A 23,390-nucleotide genomic window follows, 5' to 3' on the forward strand; every position below is an offset into this window, starting at 1 on the left:
GCATAAACAACCCAACATAAATAAAACAATGGGTTGTGTGTTCTGTCCAATATTTACCCAAATTGGATTGTTGTTAACCCAGCATTTTGTAGAGTGCACACTAAAAAACATCCTGGGTTGTTTGGTTTACCCAACTGCTGGGTTTCAGATGTTGGGTCACTTATTTGAGTTATTTTCTTTGAAAACTGCTGGGTCATTGATGCTGGATGCTGTGTAACGATTACTGGGTTATTTAGACATGAAGCCTAGAGGCGTAGTTTAGGAGGGGCGTGGCATTCAGATAGTTATTTTAAGCCACCCATGAGAGTAAATCCCATTCCTGTTAATCAGTTCTGTTGCATAGTTATCACATGTTAAGGTTGAACATTGACATTTTTGTTGTTTCAAAGATGCTTCCCTAAAAGCTTATGCAAATCCCATTCTTGGGATACAATAAGGTTGTATACCTTATTATAACATGTCATAAATAATTGTAATGTTATAGAAGAATGTGAAACATTTGGGGGGACAATTGTAGTATGTAAACTTGATGAACAGGAATGACATTTATTCTCATGGGTGGCCAATAAGATACAGCTGAAAGAAATGCCCCTGAAAATAACCTAAGGATTATATTAAAAAAGACCCAGCTGCTAGATCAACCCAGCATGAGAGTAAAAAAGACCCAGCTGATTGATAAATGAACCCATGTTTGGATATTCCCAACAACCCAACTTGTTGGGTTATTCACGCAACCCAATTGGCTGGGTCAAAATAACCGAACATGAGTTCTGTCCACCATTTCATCTGCGCTGGGTTACCAAATAACCCAAACTGGGTTTTTTTTTTTTGCCTATAATTTTTTTACAGTCCAGTTTATGCTTTGTGGGGCAAAAATCTAAAAAGGCCATTTAATGACAATTTTTATGACTGACTGACAATCCATACATCACCATGAGGATCATCTGAGCGGTCAAGGCCAGGTGTCTATCACCTTCCTTTTTCATACAAAGTAGACCCAACATTTGCTTTAAATCATAGCAACATCAAATCCCCCTCAATCAAGTTTAAGGCCATTCCAGAACAGTGCATACCTCTTTTTGTTATGAAAAATGATTATTAAAAAAGCAGTTTCTCATTACAGTTCTGAATGCAGGCCTTATACAAAAACAAAGAGAGCAGGGGGTTGAGGCCCTGAGACCATGTTTCCTTCCCCCTGGCCTGACTCCGCTGTGGGTCCTTCCTGTGTCAGGCCCAGTTGGAGCGAAGGGATGCGCCATGCGTGGGAAGGGGTGGAAGGAGCGCCACACTGCACGCGCAGACTCCACCCTAAACAGGAACAGCCCGCCGGCCCCAGTGGACATCTGTTTTCACAGGTGTGCTACCCCGATGTGATTAAGATTGGCGATACGCTCTCGAGATCCGGGCCGCACTGTTACGCCACGCAGCACTCTGTTGATAAGGGCAGCAGCGTGTGAGACGCATGAAACAGTTGTGTTGTTTTGGGCCAGATGGAAATGAGAGAGAGAGAGAGAGAGGGTGGCAGAGGGGGGGATTATGCAAGTAATGTTCAGATAAAGCATAAGGCCTCCTCATTGCAAACAACTCTTGGGAGAAACATTATTTATTTAAAGGAGTGTAGGATTATTCCAAAGGAAGCAGAGATGCAGATTATGTTCCCTTTTTAAATGTTCAAAGTGAAGGAGAGATCAAATGAAAGGATAGGAACATACCACCCAGGGGAACATGGTGTTTATAAATACCACAACAATCACACTGAAAACCTTCCATGGTTGCAACCCTGTAGATATTGGGCCTACTCTGAAAGGATTGCTTTCAGCCCATGAAAAAGCCTATAGGATATAGGTGGGCAGTAGTTTTGGCAGGAGCACTGTTGCTCGTGGTACCCAATGCTACAACGTGCCTGCTGCTCCCATGGCAACGAGAAGAGATTGCTTTCCTTTCCTCACTCCACCAGGCCACTTCATGCTTTAATGTAAAGTGACAACTTGCCGGAATTAATTTGTGTGTTGAAAAAAGTATTGAAAATTAAATAAAAAAAATAAAAAATGAAAATGCAATTTTCTTCTATTTCTCTTTGCTCCCCCCCAAACACATAAATCTCTAGTGGTTTAGAGAACTTTCAGCCTGCTGGAGTGGTCCCACTCCCCGACTACTACAAGGCAGCGACAAGAAAATCTTTAACGAACGAGAAAGCAATTTCATTTCACAGCAGAGAGAAGTAGAAGTGGAGGGGGAGAGTCACCCTCTGAAGAGAAATGGAAGCCTTGGATGAAAGCAGCTCACCTAAAACTCCAAAGATATCTCCAGAAAGAGGAGCAGACAGGTTTAGCACCAAATTGTCTATGAGGTGGGACTTATCTAGCTGTGACTGACAACTGCCAGCAATAGTATGTTATTAGGCCTAGTTTGAATGCTTCGGTCTTCCTCAGACATATGAAGTCTATAAAACTGCTATCCACACTTTCATAACAGGCCTGAAATAACTGAATTACTATATCCAACAAGTGTGTAGGTGTGTAACAAGTCTATAACTCAGTTTATTGGCTAATCCCATTATTAATAATAATATTACCGTGCCTGCAAACCTGTTAATAGTGCATGTTTCAGACATAAATCTCTTATGGCTGTGGGAAAGTCTGGAAATGCCTGTGGTTCTTTGAAATGTGAAGTTGAAATATGTGAAGCTTGCATGGACTGACATTTATTCCCCTGTTGTGGGTGAAAAAATACAAGTCAACATTGCCTGTGTTAATGCTTCCGAAGATTAGGATAAACAGCTTCCTGTCCTTATAACCTACTAAGTAAGTTACCACACACATTTTATTGGGAGTAAATCCAAACTTTGTAGGAACAAGACGGACTGAAAGAACACGTTTCTGCCGTTTATCTGACAGGGATGGTAGTTGAACTCTGACCTCTCGTTATGGTGGGGAAGTGACGTGTGCAGAGAGATGATCCATGCCACAGTTTGTGGCGCTAGCCTCCTCTCTGTGATACCACATGTGCGGAGAGGGGCCCTCACTCAGCCAATCCTGGAGCATGAGCACATTTCATTCAGCCAATCTCGAGCATTGGAAATATAACACAGCCATATAACCCAGAGTTGTGGGAACAGTTGATTGCTGAAGCTTCATGGCTTCGCTCCACTAGTCCTCTCCAATCTGCTCTCTCACTACGTCTCCTGGCAACATGTCTATATATATATATATATATATATATATACACACAGTACCAGTCAAAAGTACCAGTCAAGAGTTTTTCTTTATTTTTTATATTTTGGAGAGTAATAGTGAAGACATCAAAACTATGAAATAATACATATGGAATCATGTAGTAAACAAATCAAAATATTTTTTTATATTTGAGTTTCTTCAAAGTAGCCACCCTTTGCCTTGATGACAGCTTTGCACACTATTGGCATTCTCTCAACCAGCTTCATGAGGTAGTCACCTGGAATGCATATCAATTAACAGGTGTGCCTTGTTAAAAGTACATTTGTGGAATTGAGCCAATCAATTGTGTTGTGATAAGGAAGGAGTGGTATACAGAAGATAGCCCTATTTGGTAAAAGACCAAGTCCATAATATGGCAAGAACAGCTCAAATAAGCAGAGAAACGACAGTCCATCATTACTTTAAGAAATGAAGGTCAGTCAATCTGGAAGTTGCAAAAACCATCAAGCGCTATGATGAAACTGATTCTAATGAGAACCGCCACGGGAAAGGAAGACCCAGAGTTACCTCTGCTGCAGAGGATGAGTTCATTAGAGTTACCAGCCTCAGAAATTGCAGCCCAAATAAATGCTTCAAAAAGTTCAAGTAACTAAAACATCTCAACATCAACTGTTCAGAGGAGACTGTGTGAATCAGGCCTAAAGGACACCAATAAGAAGAAGAGGTTTGCTTGGGCCAAGAAACAAGAGCAATGGGCATTAGAACAGTGGAAATCTGTCCTTTGATCTGATGAGTCCAAATTTGAGATTTTTGTTTCCAATCGGCGTGTCTTTGTGAGACGCAGAGTAGGTGAATGGATGATCTCCACATGTGCGGTTCCCACCGTGAAGCATGGAGGAGGAGGTGTGCTTTGCTGGTGACACTGCCAGTGATTTCTTTAGAATTCAAGGCATACTTAACCAGCATGCTACCACAGCATTCTGCAGCGACATGACATCCCATCTGGTTTGCGCTTAGTAGGACTATCATTTGTTTTTCAACAGGACAATGACCAGGCTGTGTAAGGGTTATTTGACCAAGAAGGAGAGTGATGGAGTGCTGCATCAGATGACCTGGCCTCCACAAACACCTGACCTCAACTCAATTGAGATGGTTTGGGATGAGTTGGACCGCAACGTGAAGGAAAAGCAACCAACAAGTTCTCAGCATATGTGGGAACTCCTTCAAGACTGTTGGAAAAGCATTCCAGGTGAAGCTGGTTGAAAGAGTGCCAAGAGTGTGCAAAGCTGTCATCAAGGCAAAGGGTGGCTACTTTGAAGAATCTCAAATATAAAATATATTTTGATTTGTTTAACACTTTTTTAGTTACCACATGATTCCATACGTATTATTTCATAGCTTTGATGTCTTCACTATTATTCTACAATGTAGAAATAGTAAAAATAGAGAAAAACCCTGCAATGAGTATGTGTGTCCAAACTTGACTAGTACTGTATGTATGTATGTATGTATGTATGCGTGTGTGTGTGTGTGTGTGTGTGTGTGTGTGTGTGTGTGTGTGTGTGTGTGTGTGTGTGTGTGTGTGTGTGTGTGTGTGTGTGCGTGTGCGTGTGCGTGTGCGTGTGTATATATATATACATACAGTTGATGTCGGAAGTTTACATACACCTTAGCCAAATACATTTAAACTCAGTTTTCACAATTCATGATATTTAATCCCAGTAGAAATTCCCTGTCTTAGGTCAGTTAGGATCACCACTTTATTTTAAGAACATGAAATGTCAGAATAATAGTAGAGAGAATGATTTCTTTCAGCTTTTGTTTCTTTCATCACATTCCCAGTGGGTCAGTTTACATACACTCAATTAGTATTTGGTAGCATTGCCTTTAAATTGTTTAACTTGGGTCAAACGTTTCGGGTAGCCTTCCACAAGCTTCCCACAACAAGTTGGGTGAATTTTGGCCATTCCTCCTGACAGAGCTGGTGTAACTGAGTCGGGTTTGTAGGCCTCCTTGCTCGCACACGCTTTATCAGTTCTGCCCACACATTTTCTATGGGATTGAGGTCAGGGCTTTGTGATGGCCACTCCAATACCTTGACTTTGTTGTCCTTAAGCCATTTTGCCACAACTTTGGAAGTATGCTTGGGGTCATTGTCCATTTGGAAGACCCATTTGCGACCAAGCTTTCACTTCCTGACTGATGTCTTGAGATGTTGCTTAAATATATCCACAGAATTGTCCTTCTCATGATGCCATCTATTTTGTGAAGTGCACCAGTCCCTCCTTCAGCAAAGCACCCCCACAACATGATGCTGCCACCCCCGTGCTTCACGGTTGGGATGGTGTTTCTTCAGCTTGCAAGCCTCCCCATTTTTCCTCCAAACATAACGATGGTCATTATAGCCAAACAGATCTATTTTTGTTTCATCAGACCAGAGGACATTTCTCCAAAAAGTGCAGTTGCAAACCGTTGTCAGGCTTTTTTATGGCGGTTTTGGAACAGTGGCTTCTTCCGTGATATATATATATATATATATATATATATATATATATATATATTTGTTTGCATTAGCAAATATATATAAATATATATATTTGCTAGTGCAAACACACAGAATGCAGAATGTTAGCTAGGTCCAAACACATCCCAAACAGATGGTTCTCAGTGAGGCAGCGTGAGATCAGAGAGAACCCTCTTCAACTCCTCTATCCTCCTCCACTCGTCTCTGAGGAGCATCAGTATCGGGGCACCGGGGGGCCTATAGAACAAGACAAAATCCCTAATGGAGAATTCAGCAGCTCTAACAAGAGTATCAAAGTGGCGCATCAGTCAGAGGATATCTACAACTAAACGTCTGTGAGAAAACCCTAGAGGAAAGGACTACTAGCCAGCCCAACTGGCAGCCTGTAGAGTGGGAGGTCTGCTCAGTCTCTCTCTCTCTCTAACCCACACTCAGTCCCAACTGTAACAGAACCCAATGACTGAGGGGAGAAAACTAATGACATGGAAATGTGTCTTGTATGGACGTTTTTTAAAGCCACAATTTGCCTTGCCGGAGTGTGTCGCTCGTAAAACATTGCCAGAGTAGATTAATTGATACCATCTAAAGGCCAACTGAGCTCAATTTATGAAGCAGGCCAGGGTGCTGCTGCTGTGAGGTCGGGAGCACAGAGCAGACAGACAGAGAAAAATAACGGGTTCTTTTTTTTTTTACGGGAGACAGATTTCATGTCTTTATTTGGCATGCGTCCACTTTACACTCTTGGCTCTCCCCGGCACCTCAGAGGAGGCCGGGGTCAAACGGAGTGCAGGGGAGTTTTAGTTTTACAGTGCTCACCGGGGGCGAGAGGGAGCGGGACAGCTTGCTCAGCACTTGATAGATACACAGCAGAAAAACTAAACTTCCTCTCAGCATGACTGACTGACTGACTTGAGCAGCAGATCTACTGGGTCACATAAGACAGACAGCCATGTCTTCAGACTACTGGTCCAATGCATGGAATGAAATCCATTCCAAAAGTGTGAAGTGTGTACAATGTGTCTGGTTGCTCCAGCCGAGTTACTTTGGAATTCTCAGTCTAGGTAGTTTCTCATATACCGTGAAGAAGTAAATCAAGAGTGATGGCTGACTGAGACTGCTCAGCTGCATGGCTACACTTCCGTACTGACTGATGACAGATTTTCATTCTTGAAAGTTGTATTGATGAAGATGTCATTGTGCTTTGGAGATAAAGCTTTCTTTGTCTATTCCTGTGCCTTTTTCGGGCCATTGCAGAAGCCAAATGTTGCTGTGAAGCGTAGGGGGAATAGTGTCTGTTCTGTGTATGACACACCCGTCACAGATTGCAGAGTTGGCATGGCACGGCGGGCACAGACTGCAGACCTGGGAACTATCCTCTCTGCCCAATCTTGGGGCCTCCAGTACACACCAGAGAGAGCTGTCGCTATCGTCCCGCACTCTGCCTTTCCAAAAGACTACAGCAGCACAGGCACTAGCCTCGGTAGACAACAACTCCGACAAACAGATAAACGCATGGAAATAGATGGAAATAACCGAGTGATCACAAGGGGATAACAACAACGGAACGGGCGGAAGACATGGGAGGCTGGCAGCGGTCCATACAGAGACAGCTGGCACGACATCCTCCACAAACCTGGCTAAGCCAACGGGATGGGAGCACTTTCCAGAGAGAGGGAAAGAGGGGGGGAGAGAGGTTGAGAGAAAGAGAGAGGAGAGGTGAGAAAGAGGGAGAGCGAGAGGGTGCGAGGGGGTGAGAGATAGGGAGTGTTGTGGTGATAACGCATCTCGGTCTTCAGACTCCCGCACTAATTAACACAGTTCCTGCAGAGCTAGTGGGCCACACGGTGCCCAGTCACAGTCGGGGTGGGAGGGCTCGGTCAACAGTGACGGCTCAGGTTATGGAAAGAAGGGAAACAGGGGGATAGGGATGAAGGGGGGTCAGAGGAGGGCAGAGGAGAGGAGACGTTCGGCGCCGTCTGGAGGTGACACTGCGCCCCTGTAGCCCGTCCATCTGGCGGATGGAGACGGATGGGTTGGGAGAGCAAGGACCCTAAAAGCCCTGTTCCACTTGGTCCGGGGAAGGAAGGAGAACAGGAACAGAGGAGGGAAGGAGGAGAGGAGTAGAGGAGAAGGAAGGAGGTGGGGCAGGCCCAATGAGCCGGCACTGCTCCGGTCACAACACCACAGACACATATCAGCCGGTTCTGACTCATTACCTCCCCAGGACCATAAATCAGACAGCCAGGCGGGGTTAGAAACAGAGAGAAGGAGAGAGAGAAAGAGGGAGAGAGAATGAGAGGGATAGAGAGTGAGAATGAGAGGGAGTGAGAGAGAGTGTGAGAGAGAGTGTGTGAGAGAAATTGTGCGAGATAGAGAGAGAGAGAGCGAGAGGGAGAAAGTGGGTGAGAGATGGGGAGAGTGGGTGAAAGGGGGTGAGAGGGTGTTGTGGTGGTAGATAAGCGCCTCTTCCCCCTCAGGAAGCTAAAAGGATTTGACATGGGCCCTCAGATCCTCAAAAAGTTCAAGATCTGCACCATTGAGAGCATCTTGACTGGCTGCATCTCCGCTCGGTACGAAAACGGCAAGGCACCCGACCGTAAGGCGCAACATAGGGTATTGAGTACGGCCCAGTACATAACTGGGGCCGAGCTCCCTGCAATCCAGGACATTTATACCAGGCAGTGTCAGAGGAAGGCCCCAACAAATTGTCAAAGACTCCAGCCACCCAAGCCATAGAATGTTCTCTCTGCTACTGCACGGCAATCAGTACCGACGCACCAAGTCTGGAACCAATAGGATCCTGAAAAGCTTCTACCCCAAGCCATAAGACTGCTAAACAGGACTGATAAATAGATGATCAAACAGCTACCCGCACTACCTGCATTTACCCTGTTTTGAACAAACTCTCTTTCACTGACACCCCAACACACACACACTGGACTCTACCCACACTGACTTACACCCCAACACACACACACTGGACTCTACCCACACTGACTTACACCCCAACACACACACACTGGACTCTACCCACACTGACTTACACCCCAACACACACACACTGGACTCTACCCACACTGACTTACACCCCAACACACACACACTGGACTCTACACACACTGACTTACACCCCAACACACACACACTGGACTCTACCCACACTGACTTACACCCCAACACAGAACAAGAACTGTTCATCGGGAGCTTCATGAAATGGGTTTCCATGGCTGAACATCCGCACACAAGCCTAAGATCACCGTGTGCAATGCCAAGCTTTGGCTGGAGTGGTGTAAAGCTCGTCGCCATTGGACTCAGGAGCAGTGGAAATGCGTTCTCTGGAGTGATGAATTATGCTTCACCATCTGGCAGGCCGACGGACGAATCTGGGTTTGGCAGATGCCAGGAGAACACTACCTGTCCGAATGCATAGTGCCAACTGTAAAGTTTGGTGGAGGAGGAATAAGGGTCTGGGGCTGTTTTTAATGGTTTGGGCTAGGCCCCTTAGTTCCAGTAAAGGGAAAGCTTAATGTTTCAGCATGACAATGCCCCCATGCACAAAGCAAGGTCCATACAGAAATGGTTTGCCGAGGTCCATATTAAGACGCGTGATTTTGGAATTAAATGTTCGACGAACAGCTGTCCACATACTTTTGGACATGTAGTGTAGCCTGCGCACACATACATTCTGATGCCACACTAGAGCTGGGACGATAAAACTGAAAATTACCGACGCCTACATTTCGAAGTCATAACGAAGCAATTATGCATATGTCGGTAATTCTCGGTGATTACACAACAACTCCCTACGCAACACACTCACAGATGGAATGAAATAGATGCCAGAATGTAACACATCGCAAAAGACATGGCCCCAGATTCAATAGTTAAGAAGATGGTTCACACTCTGGACAAGAAATACAAAATGCCATGTAAGAAACCGAGCTGAAAAATGCCGTGTTTTAGAGCTGAAACAGGTGCACTATTTCACAATAACAACTGGAGCCCTACGTGTCATTGACACTGCACTACATCAATGCCGACTGGAAGCTGCGCAGCAGGTGCTTGCAAAGGGAGCCTGCCTACTTTCCAGAAGACCACACTTGGGAGATAATAACCCAGGCCAGGGAATGTGGGACTCGCTAGCAGCCTGGGATCAGCCGGAGGAGAAGCAGCTGTGTATCACAACGGAAAGTGGGGCAAACATTGTGAAAGCCTCCAACCTAAATGGATGGACCTCGCCATCGGTATGTACAGTCAAAAGGTAGGACAGACCTACTCATCAAAGGGTTTTTCTTTATTTGTACTATTTTCTACATTGTAGAATAATAGTGAAGACATCAAAACTATGAAATAACACATATGGAATCATGTAGTAACCAAAAGTGTTAAAGAAATATATTTTATATTTGAGATTCTTCAAAGTTGCCACCCTTTGCCTTGATGACAGCTTTGCACACTCTTGGCCCGTACTGAAGAGCTCAGTGACTTTAAACGTGGCACCATCATAGGATGCCACCTTTCCAACAAGTCAGTTTGTCAAATTTCTGCCCTGCTAGAGCTGCCCTGGTCAACTGTAAGTGCTGTTATTGTGAAGTGGAAACGTCTAGGATCAACAATGGCTCAGCTGCGAAGTGGTAGGCCACATAAGCTCACAGAACGGGACCGCCAAGTGCTGAAGCGCATAGCGCGTAAAAATCGTCTGTCCTCGCTAGCAGCACTCACTGCCGAGTTCCAAACTGCTTCTTGGAAGCAACATCAGCACAATAACTGTTTGTCGGGAACTTAATGAAATGGGTTTCCTCGGCTTAGCAGCCGCACACAAGTCTAAGGTTGCCAGGCGCAATGCCAAGCTTCGGCTAGAGTGGTGTAAAGCTCGGCGCTACATTGGACTCTGGAGCAGTGGAAACGAGTTCTCTAGAGTGATGAATCACGCTTCACCATCTGGCAGTCCGATAGATGAATCTGGGTCTGGCGGATGCCAGGAGAACACTATCTGCCCGAATGCATAGTGCCAACTGTAAAGTTTGGTGGAGGAATAAAAATGGTCTGGGGCTGTTTTTCCTGATTTGGGCTAGGCCACTTAGTTCCAGTGAAGGGAAATCTTAACGCTACAGCATACAATGACATTCTAGACGATTTTGTGGCAACAGTTCGGGGGAGGCCCTTTCCTGTTTCAGCATGACAATGCCCCCGTGCACAGAGCAAGGTCCATACAGAAAATGGTTTGTTGAGATCGGTGTGGAAGGACTTGACTGGTCTGCACAGAGCCCTGGCCTCAATCCTATCGAACACCTTTGGGATGAATTGGAACGCTGCCCTGGCTCAGTGCCGACCTCACTAATGCTCTTGTGGCTGAATGGAAGCAAGTCCCCGCAGCAATGTTCCAACATTCCCGCAGCAATGTTCCAACATCTAGTGGAAAGCCTTCTCAGAAGAGTGGAGGCTGTTATAGCAGCAAATGGGGGACCAACTCCATATTAATGCCCATGATTTTGGAATGAGACGTTCGACTAGCAGGTGTCCACATACTTTTGCGTATATAGAGTATCTTTATCTTTACTCTGCATTGTTGGAAAAGGACCTGTTAGTCTACACCTGTTTTTTACAAAGAATGTGACAAATCAAATCAGATTAGATTTCATTTAAAGGGCTCTTCATTTGGACCCACTGCTTCTAGAGCCAAAGATCAACCAGCGCACCCTCTATACTGTTTCCCCACCAGTGAATTATTAACCCAGCCATCTGAGGCCTAGCTGCATAATGAACGTACACCACAGTCAGACAGCTGACAGAACTCCACTGCAGTATGTTTTGAACCGTATAAATGTGTGGAGGGAGATTATTTGTGTTGGGGGGGGGGGGACTGCTTGATTTGCATAGAGGTGGGGGTGGGGGTGCAGGTAGCGTGAAGTTACACTGTGCCATAGACCGGAGGCTCAGCGTTCCTCATTTTCCACACCAGGTGAGCGGAGTGCCCGCCACTGTCCCCATTCCACAACATACACAGGCGAGCCATAGGAGATCACTATTAAACTGTGACCCAATTAATTTAATCTCCACACTCCGACATGAAAGAACGGCGAGGAGGGATAGGGGAGGGAGGAGAGTGGGGTGAGAAGAGAGAGAGAGAGAAAAAGAGTGAAAGAGAGAAAGAGCAGGGGAGAGGGGAGTTGGGGTGAGTAGCGAAAGTGAGAGAGGGAACGGAGGAAGGTGTGGAGAGAGAGAGAGTGAGAAAGAGAGAGAGAGAGCAACAGAGACAGACAAGGGCAAATCTTACATTTCACCACATCTTACGTTTGACTTTCTGCATGGGAGAAAAAAAAGCAATTACACAGGCCTAAGTATGACAGCAGCGCAGCCCTCTCAGCCTTTCAGGCGAGCGTGGCAGCGGTGAGTTTGTGCCCTATGGCAATGGCAACTTTCTTTCTGTCTGCGTTAATGGCCACTGGTTCTCCCTTCTGCCAGGCGGCCTGTTGAGTAGGGGCGTAAGGGGGGCTGGGAAGGAGGGTGAGGGGGTCCGACACCTTGCCTCTGCTGATGAAGAATAACATATCTCTGCAGGGACTTCAAAGCAAAGGCTCTCCATTTCCTGTACTGATTGCGGCCTGATATAAATATATCGGCCTGATACAAATATGCGAGCAGCAGGGCACACAGACATTCCAACACACACCGAGCAAAACAAGTGCAAAACAAGTGCTTTGTTGAGACATTAGAAAAACCCTTCAGTTTGGACTGAAGGGGAATATATTTTGCTGCTAAGCTTTTGTTTGTTGTCACTTCAAAGATATCTACCCGACTCATCCCTAACCAGGGTCACCAATTATGCAACTTGCAGTAATGCCTTCAACGAGACCAAGGTCGTGCCTCCGTCCAACGAGCTGGAAAGGTTAACCACCATTTCCCACTTAACCCGCTTATTAAGGGGATAAAAATGAACCAAAACGCAAGAAAACCACTGAGATTAGGGATCCTTGAGTCAGTGATGACGGTGTAGGAACACCTCAGCAGTGAGTCTGCGTTGCGTGTTGTTGCTCTGGTCCGGGGCTGTATCCAGCACAGCAACACATGTACACGCATCAGCTCCAACTGATAATCCAGGAAAGGAGATGGAGATCTTTAGCCAGAAACATAAACTAGCCTGCCAGTGGCCTTGTGAAACAACTAATCTGATCTGTCTTTTATGAAGCCTTGGCTGCCCACAGGAGGTGAGAAGGGTGAGGGGTTGGGAGGAGAGGAAGGCACACAAGCGAGACAGAGAGGAGGGGGGAGTAGAGGAGAGAGCCAGAGAGGACACACATCTGGTTTTATTCAGAATGCCTAGGATTCCTCGTCTGGCTGTTTCGTATTACTCACAGGCAGCCAGGGCCTTGACTGCCCAGGAGAGCATAAAAACTGCACCCCTGCACACAAAGCCAGCCAGTCTTTTTAAGCTTGTGAGGTTGGAGGTTGAGGGGGTGGTGGGTTGGAGTGGGGGTGGAGAGGTAGAGGGGCTCAAAGAGGCAGGAGTACCCCCATAGGACATTCCTGAGTCAGCTTGGTGGAGGAGAGGGTCATCTCCCTGGAGCACCAGCACCACAGAGACCAGAGATATGATATAAAGTCGACGGAGAATAACCTTCACGACATCCATATGTTGGCTGGTCAGTTCCTCATGTCCACTTGAAAGAGAGGGAAATGAACTCCTTCAATGGGGAAGTTAAAAATACCTCACTAAGCAAAGTCAAACATCCATCAAACTATGAGACCTGAAACCATAGCACTTTCACAGTTTCAGAACTAGAGTCCGTCATGCCCCCTCCTCTCTTTTGGGAAAGTGATGTGAAGACCACGGTCAGCATTAGTTCCCCAGGAGATGGAGTGCTGGTAATGTAGACGAATCAATCGGCGAAGCAGCGGGAGTGAAGATCAGAGACAATACGTGCCGGCCCCATTACCCTCTGCCATAGAGCCGTGGTTACCGTCGCCGCCCGGCGAGGAGTGCTTAGCTCGGCCCTATCTAATGGGCCATAATATGATTTTCCGCCATGTTCCAGCTCTCTTTACTACCTCCAAACATAACTCTGTCACGAAGCACAATAAAAACAGATATATTTCTTTATTACTCGCTCACGCCGTATCCCTTTATCTGCTCCCGTACAAAGAAAAGCAATATCAGTAGAGACCCGATCCTCCCCCAGCCTCGTTGAGAGCAGCAGACACAGAGTCGTTATTACCTTGAGTCTGCTTCCTCATGCCATTCACTCAGGGCGGAATAGATGTTTTATTATAATCAAATGAATACAATATCTTCCCATAAATAGCCTACTTAAAAAGTAATTTTCTCTGCCAGCAATATGTTTGAATGTCCATCACACCCGGGGCGCAGAGGTGCCACATGTTTAATTCAAAGCCAATGCAATTTACACGCACTGCACAGCGAAACACAGACTATGGTTTTTGTCCTCCCTCTATAATCCTTCCCTCCACCCACCTTACCTTCAACTGTCCCCGTTTACAAAACCATTTAGGTCTGTGGGAACAGACTGTATAGGACAATATTCAGTGCATCTGAGAAAACTGGGGTATAAAAAGGGTAGCAATTATGTACTGTAGGGCACTCAGAGGTGAAGAAAGTGAAGTGAATAATCTCATTGGAAAGCAATGGGGCAACTCCTGAGCACACATTTCAGCCAGCATGTGATCCATCCAAGACCTTGGATTCTCCCCTATGCTGTACTGCCACAGTCCCCTATATACGTCTGGTCTGGACATCACATCTATCTATGTGGATCTGACATGAGATGAGTGAACACCTTGGTGTGTGTGTGTGTGTGTGTGTGGGGGGAGGGGGGGGGAATCCAATCTCTCAAACAGAGGAGCAGAGACAGGCAGGCAGATACACTCTGGTCCCAAAATAACCCTGGAGGTATCCATGAATGAAATGACAGGATTACAGGGGTATTAGAAAACCCGCTGAGATGGTTGAAAATGCTGTTTATAGTGAGGCGTGACACCGCTAGCAGGGAAAGAGTCAAACTGTTTGACTAATTAAAATATGGACAAGCTTTTCAGAGTCGCCAAGCAGAAAATTCTAAACTGAGCCGAGGTTCTGCCTTGCCTTCTAGAAGCTCTACTGCCGATGCGGCCGGCCGGGCATTGACATTGATGGATATAGCCGGTGTAAACGGCCAGGTATAAAGCCTTTAAAATATCTGTGAATCCCTCTTGAAATGGGGGCGGTAAACATAAACCCTGATATCCCAGCTAAGGATGGGATTATTGTTGTGTCAACACTAAACGACCCCCACAGATAATAGCAATTACTGTCCTCTCTGCAGCGCCATCAGACTGAGGCAATGACTTAGCTAGCTGACAGCCTGGTCCTAATTACCAAGAACCGCCAATTACTGGCTCCATTTAATTATTTATATAGCTAGCCTGCTAGCTTCACACACCCAAATAAAAAGAGACTTTTCTGACTCCAAGCACTGATATCGGTGGCAGCTGGTCTACATGACTTGCCTGATCGTGCTGGCTTGGGAATTAACTGGATTCAGGCAGTGTCAGCCTGTAAAATACTCAACGTCCCTTCAGATATTAGCTATAAATCCGGCATGGCTATGAATTCAGTATTCAGTAACTGTTTGCACATGACTCCAACACCATCATTAAGTTTGCCGACAATACGACGGTGGTAGGCCTGATCCACGACAACGATGAGACAGCCTATAGGGAGGAGGTCAAGAGACCTGGAAGTGTCGTGCCAGGACAACAATCTCTCCCACAACGTCGGCAAGACAAGGAGCTGATCGTGGACTACAGGAAACGGAGGGCCGAGCACACCCCCCATTCACGGAAGCACACCCCCCAGACGGAAGTTCCTCGGTGTCCACATCACTAAGGACCTATCATGGTCCAAACAGACCAAAACAGTTCTGAAGAGGGCACTACAATGCCTCTCCCCCTCAGGAGGCTGAAAAGATTTGGCATGGGCCTAAGATCCTCGAAAGGTTCTACAGCCGCACCCTTGAGAGCATCTTGACTGGCCGGTTGGTATGGCAACTGCTCGGCATCCGACCACAAGACAAAATAGAAGGTAGTGCATACGGCCTAGTACATCAATGGGGGCCGAGCTCCCTGTCACCCAGGACCTCTATACCAGGCGGTGTCAGAGAAAGGCCCTAAATATTGTCAAAGACTCCAGCTATCCAAGTCACGGTCTGTTCTCTCTGGTACCGCATGACAAGCGGTACCGGAGCGCCAAGTCTGGGACCAAAAGGCTCCTGAACAGCTTCTACCCCAAAGTCATAAGACTGCTGAACAGTTAATCAAATGGCTACCTGGACTTTCTGCTTTTCACCCCACCTACATGTACATAGCACTATCAATCAACTAAACAAACCTACATGTACATATGACCTTAATCAATCACCCCAACTACCTTGTACCCCAGGAGACTGTCTTGGTACCGGTACTCCTTGTATATAGCCTTTACAGAGCATTCGGAAAGTATTCAGACCCCTTGACTTTTTCTACATTTAGTTAAAATTACAGCCTTATTGTAAAATGTATTAAATGTTTTTTCCCCCTCATCAATCTACACACAATACCCCATAATGACAAAGCAGAAAAATATGTTTATAAGGTGTTGCACATATTACATTCACATAAGAATTCAGACCCTTTACTCAGTACTTTGTTGAAGCACCTTTGGAAGTGAATACAGCCTCAAATCTTTTTGGGTATGATGCTACAATCTTGGCACACCTGTATTTGGGGAGTTTCACCCATTCTTCTCTGCAGATCCCCTCAAGCTCTGTCAGGTTGGATGGAGAGCATCGCTGCACAGCTATTTTCAGGTCTCTCCAGAGAAGTTCGATTGGGTTCAAGTCCGGGCTCTGGCTGGGCCACTCAAGGACATTCAGAGAAGCCACTCCTATGCTGTCTTGGCTGTGTGCTTAGGGTCATTGTCCTGTTGGAAGATAAACCTTCACCCCAGTCTGATGTCCTGAGTGCTCTGGGAGCAGGTTTTCATCAAGGATCTCTCTGTACTTTGTTCCGTTCATCTTTCCCTTGATCCTGACTAGTCTCCCATTCCCTGCCGCTGAAAAACATCCCAACAGCATGATGCTGCCACCACCATGCTTCACCGTAGGGATGGTGCGAGGTTTTCTCCCAACGTGACTCTTGGCATTCAGGCCAAAGAGTTTTATCTTGGTTTCATCAGACCAGAGAATCTTGTTTTTCATGGTCTGAATACTTTAGGTGCCATATGGAAAACTCCAAATGGGGCAGTCAGGTGCCTTTTACTGAGGAGTGGCTTCCGTCTGGCCACTCTACCCTAAAGGACTGATTGGTGGAGTGCTGCAGAGATGGTTGTCCTTCTTGAAGGTTCTCTCATCTCCACAGAGATACTCTGGAGCTCTGTCAGACTGACAATAGGGTTCTTGGTCACCTCCCTGAACAAGGCCCTTCTCCCCTGATTGCTCAGTTTGGCCGGGCGGCCAGCTCTAGGAAGTCTTGGGGGTTCCAAGCTTCCATTTAAGAATGATGGAGGCCACTGTGTTCTTGGAGACCTCCAATGCTTCATACATTTTTTTGTACCCTCCCCAGATCTGTGCCTCGACACAATGGCTTTTTTTTTTACACATTTGCAAACATTTCTAAAAACCTGTTTTCACTTTTTCATTATGGGGTATTGTGTATAGATTAAAGAGGATCATTTTTTTATTTAATCCAGTTTAGAATAAGGCTGTAACGTAACAAAATGTGGAAAAAGTATTGTGGTCTAAATACTTTCAGAATGTTGTTATTTTATTGTGTTACTATTACGTTTTACCTATTTGCTAATTTTCTTACTTTTTAAATGCATTTATGGTAAAGGGCTCGTAAGAATTTCACGGTAAGGTCTACACTTGTTGTATTCGGCGCAAGTGACAAATAAAATGGTATTTGATTTAAGATAGCTAGGCCTTTGCAGTTATATCATAGTCATATGAAAGCAATGGAAAACGAACAGGGACATCTGCAGGGGATCTGTAGTAGATTCAGTCCTTGTATGCTGCTGCTCAATGTGTTACCAGCTAGACTTGTGCAGAGTAGCACAGAAAACAATAGAAAAATAACAGGGATAACTGTAGGGGTTTGTCCTTACTTCCTATAGAGCTCAATTACTTCCTGTAGTTGCCGAGCAGGAAGTGCACAATCATATCCCCTCGTCGTCTGCTCTCCTTTTCATTCAGGCCTCTTCAGGGTGGCCACAGTAAATAAGTGCTGAAAGATATAAAAAGACAGCATTTCAGACAATTTATACATTGTGTCATACTAAAAGAAAATACAGTATCTGCAGAATGTTCATATCTAAACATACATGGCTGGTTGAGATCTGTTCTAGTGTAAACGACTCTTCTACTGCCAATACCAAAATTCCTCCGAAAACAATCCCTCCCTTTTCTTTATCTGGCGAGTGAACACTAACTCAGTTACTGCAGATGTTTCCTATCACCCACGGCTGCCAAGCGGCACCCAGTCAGTGGCTGCTAGTGCTTGAGAGGAGGGTGAGAAGAGAAGAGAGAGGAGAGAGCAGGGGAGGGAGAAAATTCTACCATTCGTGCTCTAGTGAATCCTGCAGAAACTTGGCAGATCACTCTGAGATTTGTATGTCTCTGGATTTGACATGAAAATGTTACGTCTTGTCTGGAGTCTATCGCTCGCCTCACGCCCGCCACTCCTCTTAATGTAGCTAGGCCTGGCTGGCTGTTTAGCTTATGTTCCCATAAACTCTGACATCCAAATTTCTCAGCCCCAGGGTGCAGATGGCCGATTAGCTCAGTCGGCAGCGACGCAGCAATGAGCGAGTGTCTTCTCTGGAGGTGCAAGTCCACAATCATTTGAAAGATAACCAATACAACACTTTGTTGCCCTGAGAAAATATGTCACCGCATTGGCATCTCCTTACAAGACAACATACTCCTACAGATCCTACAGAGTCATACAGATCTTTCAACAGAGCTAAGTTGCTAGTGTAGATTCGTATCTGTAAGATCCCTTTCTAACGGATCACTTCCTCTAACGCTCCAGAACTCCAGCAACCAGATTCCAGGGGGAAAATCCCCATTGTCCTCATGTAGCAAAAACTGAACCAGGACACTATTTGTTCTAGTTATGCATACTCAGATTGTGCCTCTCAGTGGAGGTCTTTAAACATGAGCCCAGTTCATCTCCAAACAGTGTTGCCAGATCTGGATGACAGTCACTGAAACACAAAGAAACACAACACACCACCGCACGCTCCATACTCACTAAGCATTAAAACATGTTGTAAGAAGACTATCTGTGCTAAGCGATAAAGTGTGTACAAAAGATCCACCGTCGCGGCGCTCCAAAGCGCTTAGCATTTAGATGACAGTTGCGAGGGGCAGGCCTTGTTTGCTGGGGCTCGAGTGGAGGAGTGTTTGTGGCCCGGAGGCCGGATCTGTTCCAACCGTGCACTGGCAAGAGAGACGGAGCCCAGTCAGCCTCGACAGCTTGGATACTCACAGGGGGTGATGGGATACTGGAGGGCTGGTGTACCATGTTGAAGTTGAGGAAGGGAAGGAGGGGGAAGGATGGGAGGAGGATGGGTAAGGAGGAACAATGTGTTATTTTATTATTTTAGAACCCCAAGGACTTAGCATCCATAGGGTTGTATGAGCAAAATCTAAAAGTAGGCCCTCTGATGAAGATCTGAGATGTGGGTATCGGTATACCCTCTATTGGATTAAAGGTAATCATCGTTCAGCTAGACTTTGAGGGGAAGAGCAGCAATATTTTCATTGATGTCACACATTCCAAGGCTGTTATGCCTCTGCGTGATATGAAATACCGTACATTAATGATGATGGGTATTTCCATGTAAAAAGTCCCATGAGCACTAGCATGTGAAGTTCATAGGAGTTCATCAAAGTTGGTGTCAAATGAAAGCTAAGAGTTTTTTTTATTTTTTATTAAGGTATTTATACATTTTTCAACCATTTTCCATCCTAAAACTGATTTCTGGTCAAACAGACTGAAAAGGGGTCTTAGAAACATCTAGTACAAAACGTGTTAAAGGTATCAGAAATACATTAAAAAACACTCATGTTGAAGTAAACACCCCTGCCAACTAATATCAACACTTTTATTTCATTTTCTGAAATGATTTGCCTTCTGTAAGTTTAAGAAATATTGCCTAGTGTCTTGTCATTCTGTTACCAGATACCACGTATCTTTAAGATATAAATGCAACATGTAAAGTGTTGGTACCATGTTTCATGAGCTGAAATAAAAGATCCCAGAAATGTTCCATACGCACATAAAGTTGGGACAAATTTGGTTATATAGATGTTAGTGAGGATTTCTCCTTCACCAAGATAATTCAGCCATCTGACATGTGTGGAATATCTAGGATCTGATTAAACAGCCTGATCATTACATAGGTTCACATTGTGTGGTAGACAATAAAAGGCCACTAAAATGTTTCGTCACACAACACAATGCCACAGATGTCTCAATTGAGGGAGTGAGCAATTGGCATGTTGACTGCAGGAATGTCCACCAGTGCTATTGCGAGATAATTGAATGTTAATTTCTCTACCATAAACCGCCTCCAACATCATTTTAGAGAATTTGGCAGTACGTCCAACAGGCCTCGCAACCGCAGACTGTAACCGCACCAGACCAAGACCTCCACATCTGACTTCCTCATGTGGGATCGTCTGAGACCATCCACCCGGAAAGCTGATGAAACTGTGGGTTTGCACAACTAAATACTTTCTGCACACACTGTCAGAAACTGTCTCAGGGAACTCATCTGCGTGCTCATCGTCCTCACCAGTGTCTTGACCTGACTGCAGTTCGGCGTCGTAACCAACTTTAGTGGGAAAATGCCCACCTTTGATGGCCACTGGCACGCTGGAGAAGTCTGCTATTCATGGTTGAATCTGTACCGGGCAGATGGCAGACAGCGTGTATGGAGAAGTGTGGTTTGAGCAGTTTGGTGATGTCAATGTTGCGAACAGAGTGCCCCATGGTGGTGGAGGGGTTATAGTATGGGCAAGCATAACCTTTGGACAACGAACAGAATTGTATTTTATCGATGGCAATTTGAATACACAGAGACAACATAATGAAATCCTGAGGCCTATTGTTGTACCATTCATCTGCTGCCATCACCTCATGTTTCAGCATGATAATGCACGGCCCCATGTTGCAAGGATCTGTAAACAATTCCTGAAAGCTGAACATTTCCAGGTTCTTCCATGGCCTGCATACTCACCAGACTTGTCACCCATTGAGCATGTTTGGGATAATCTGGATCGGTATGACAGGGTGTTCTAGTTCCCGCCAATATCCAGCAACTTCGCACGGCGAAGACAAGTGGGACAACATTCCACAAGCCACAATCAACAGCCTGATCAACTCTATGCGATGGAGATGTGTTGCGCTGCATGAGGCAAATGGTGGTCACACCAGAAACGGACTGGTTTACTAATCCATGCCTCTACCTTTTTTTAAAGTTATATGTGACCAACAGATGCATATCTGTATTCCCAGTCATGTGAAATCCATAGATTAGGGCCAAATTAATTCATTTAAATTGACTGACTTCCTTATATGAAGTATAACTTAGTAAAATCTATTAAATTGTTGCATGTTGGGTTTATATTGTTGTTCAGTTTAATTTCTCTCCCTCAGTAGAAGGGAGGATAATGAAAGTTCACAGATGTAACAAGTAAAGGTAGACTTACCAGTTACTTAGTGTTTTTACTGATAACAATTTGGTTTGGGATTTATTAAGTGATTAAAACATGTTGAAACAATTCACTTCCAGTCATTCTGTTAGCAATTTGGTAACAGAATGACTGCAAGTGAATTGGCTACAATGGGAAATCATAGTAATCACAAACCACAGTTTGGTCACCTGCTACTGTCCTCCCTTCCACTGGCATACTGTCATGTTCAGCTCATAACGTCTCTCTCTCTCTCTCTCTCTCTCTCTCTATTAATCAATTTACCGCATGGTGACGTCACCATGAAAGTAACTATCAGGAAATAACACTGATAAAAATAATCACACTTTTACAGAGTTAGTTTCATCAGCTGCTGTAAAATATGATACAAAACACAGGTAAAACTGAATTTTGACTGCACTGGGCCTTTAAGAAAGATGACATAAAATGTCTAGCTAGCCCCAAGGATGCATGGAGACTACTTGTTATTTGCGGACCTTCGCTGCAATTTCATCCATGCTTTTCATAGATCACGGTAATTTAAATCGTGATGATCCCTGTGAATTATTATAAATGAATTATTCACACTCTTTGAGGATGCCTACTTATATTCTGAGTCATTCTGAATATCATAAAGAGGACTTTTGATGTTTAAGGGTTTTTTCTCCTGACGATTAACCTGAATCAACTTCAAAAGTGTAAGAGGGAGTGCATCGCCTGGGGCAACGTTCTAAACAAACGCAAAGAGCTTTTTGGGAAATTGTTTTAAATTTCATTTCTCTTTCGAATATATAGTGCCTGAAAAATGTAAAATAAGGAGCTTATCTACGTTTGTAGCCCTTTACACTCATCCCCGTATACAGGTTGAAAATGGCAGATTTGGGCACTAATAAGCACCTAAATTGGAACACAGTGGATGTACAGTAAGTAACATGCTATTAATGATGTCAGACCTCAGGCTCTGCGCTTCACAGCACTTTATGGGTTTTGACTGACAGCCGTTGTGAACTTGCTCCCATCCCTCACGCTAACTGGGTCATTTTTTCATTTTTTTGTTGTCTGATTGAGGGAAATGCTGTATCTGAAAAGTACTCAATGTATTATGATTGATTCTAATAAATTGCACTTTGATGTTATACAAGCAACCAAATGTGTCCAAATGTGCAGTTTGTCATGACTTGACTTTAACATTCATCTGAAGACTAATATTTATCTTAACTATGTTTAATTGTTACCCGATTCAATTAATCATGTAACAATTAACTCATTAGGATCTGGGGCACCACGAAAGCGTTTCTTTAAAGAGTTACCATCTCCCGAATTAAACTCTAAAAGGTCTTTACCTATCAAATCTATAAACAGTAAACTTATTAATCATAACCTCGTATCATATCATCATTCTGAAGTCGTAACCTCCTTGCATCTGCAAAAACCCGAGCCTTACTTACGATTCAGTACTACACAAACTGGTTTAATTATTTATTTACTAATTAATTAAATGGGAACACAGGATAAACATACATATTCTGCACTGGTTATTGACTGGAGTCATAATACGCTGAAAACAGGTCCCTAGCAGAATGACAACAACATGGATGCTTGTTAAAGAGATGGAGAGAGAGAGAGGGACAGAGACACTTAACATTGCCACATTCAGAAACTATTTTCACCTACAGTAATCATATACTTTGCACACAAACAGCCATACTTTGAGAAAGAAATCATGAATGTATTTACGTGAAATGCCTGGGTTCGCCGGGGATCTCTCAGTGAACGAGGTAGGTTTGGAAAGGGGGTTGGGCCCTTTCGCGGCATGCTTGTAAGGCTCTGATTGACCAAAATGGTTCCAACAACTCTTCTCCTGTTGACCTTCTTCGTAGTTGTCCGGTATCCAGTGACTTGTCGTGTAGTCCTGAACAGAACTAGAGAGTTGATTTTCCTTCCATTCATTCTTGAAGA

General features: G+C 44.8%; 1 long non-coding RNA gene across 1 annotated transcript in view; it reads right to left on the bottom strand.

The window, feature by feature from the left end:
* Positions 1 to 818: 818 nt before the first annotated feature.
* Positions 819 to 23,390, bottom strand: part of LOC115196956 (uncharacterized) — an 81,432-nt gene continuing 58,860 nt past the window's right edge. Inside the window, exons 2-3 of the long non-coding RNA XR_003878937.1 lie at positions 17,837 to 17,955; positions 819 to 1,431 (exon numbers count right to left, since the gene is read on the bottom strand). This is a non-coding gene — a long non-coding RNA (uncharacterized LOC115196956). The remainder of the gene's footprint in view (positions 1,432 to 17,836; positions 17,956 to 23,390) is intronic.

Source organism: Salmo trutta, chromosome 7 (genome assembly GCF_901001165.1).
Source record: "Salmo trutta chromosome 7, fSalTru1.1, whole genome shotgun sequence".
Classification (NCBI taxonomy): domain Eukaryota; kingdom Metazoa; phylum Chordata; class Actinopteri; order Salmoniformes; family Salmonidae; genus Salmo; species Salmo trutta.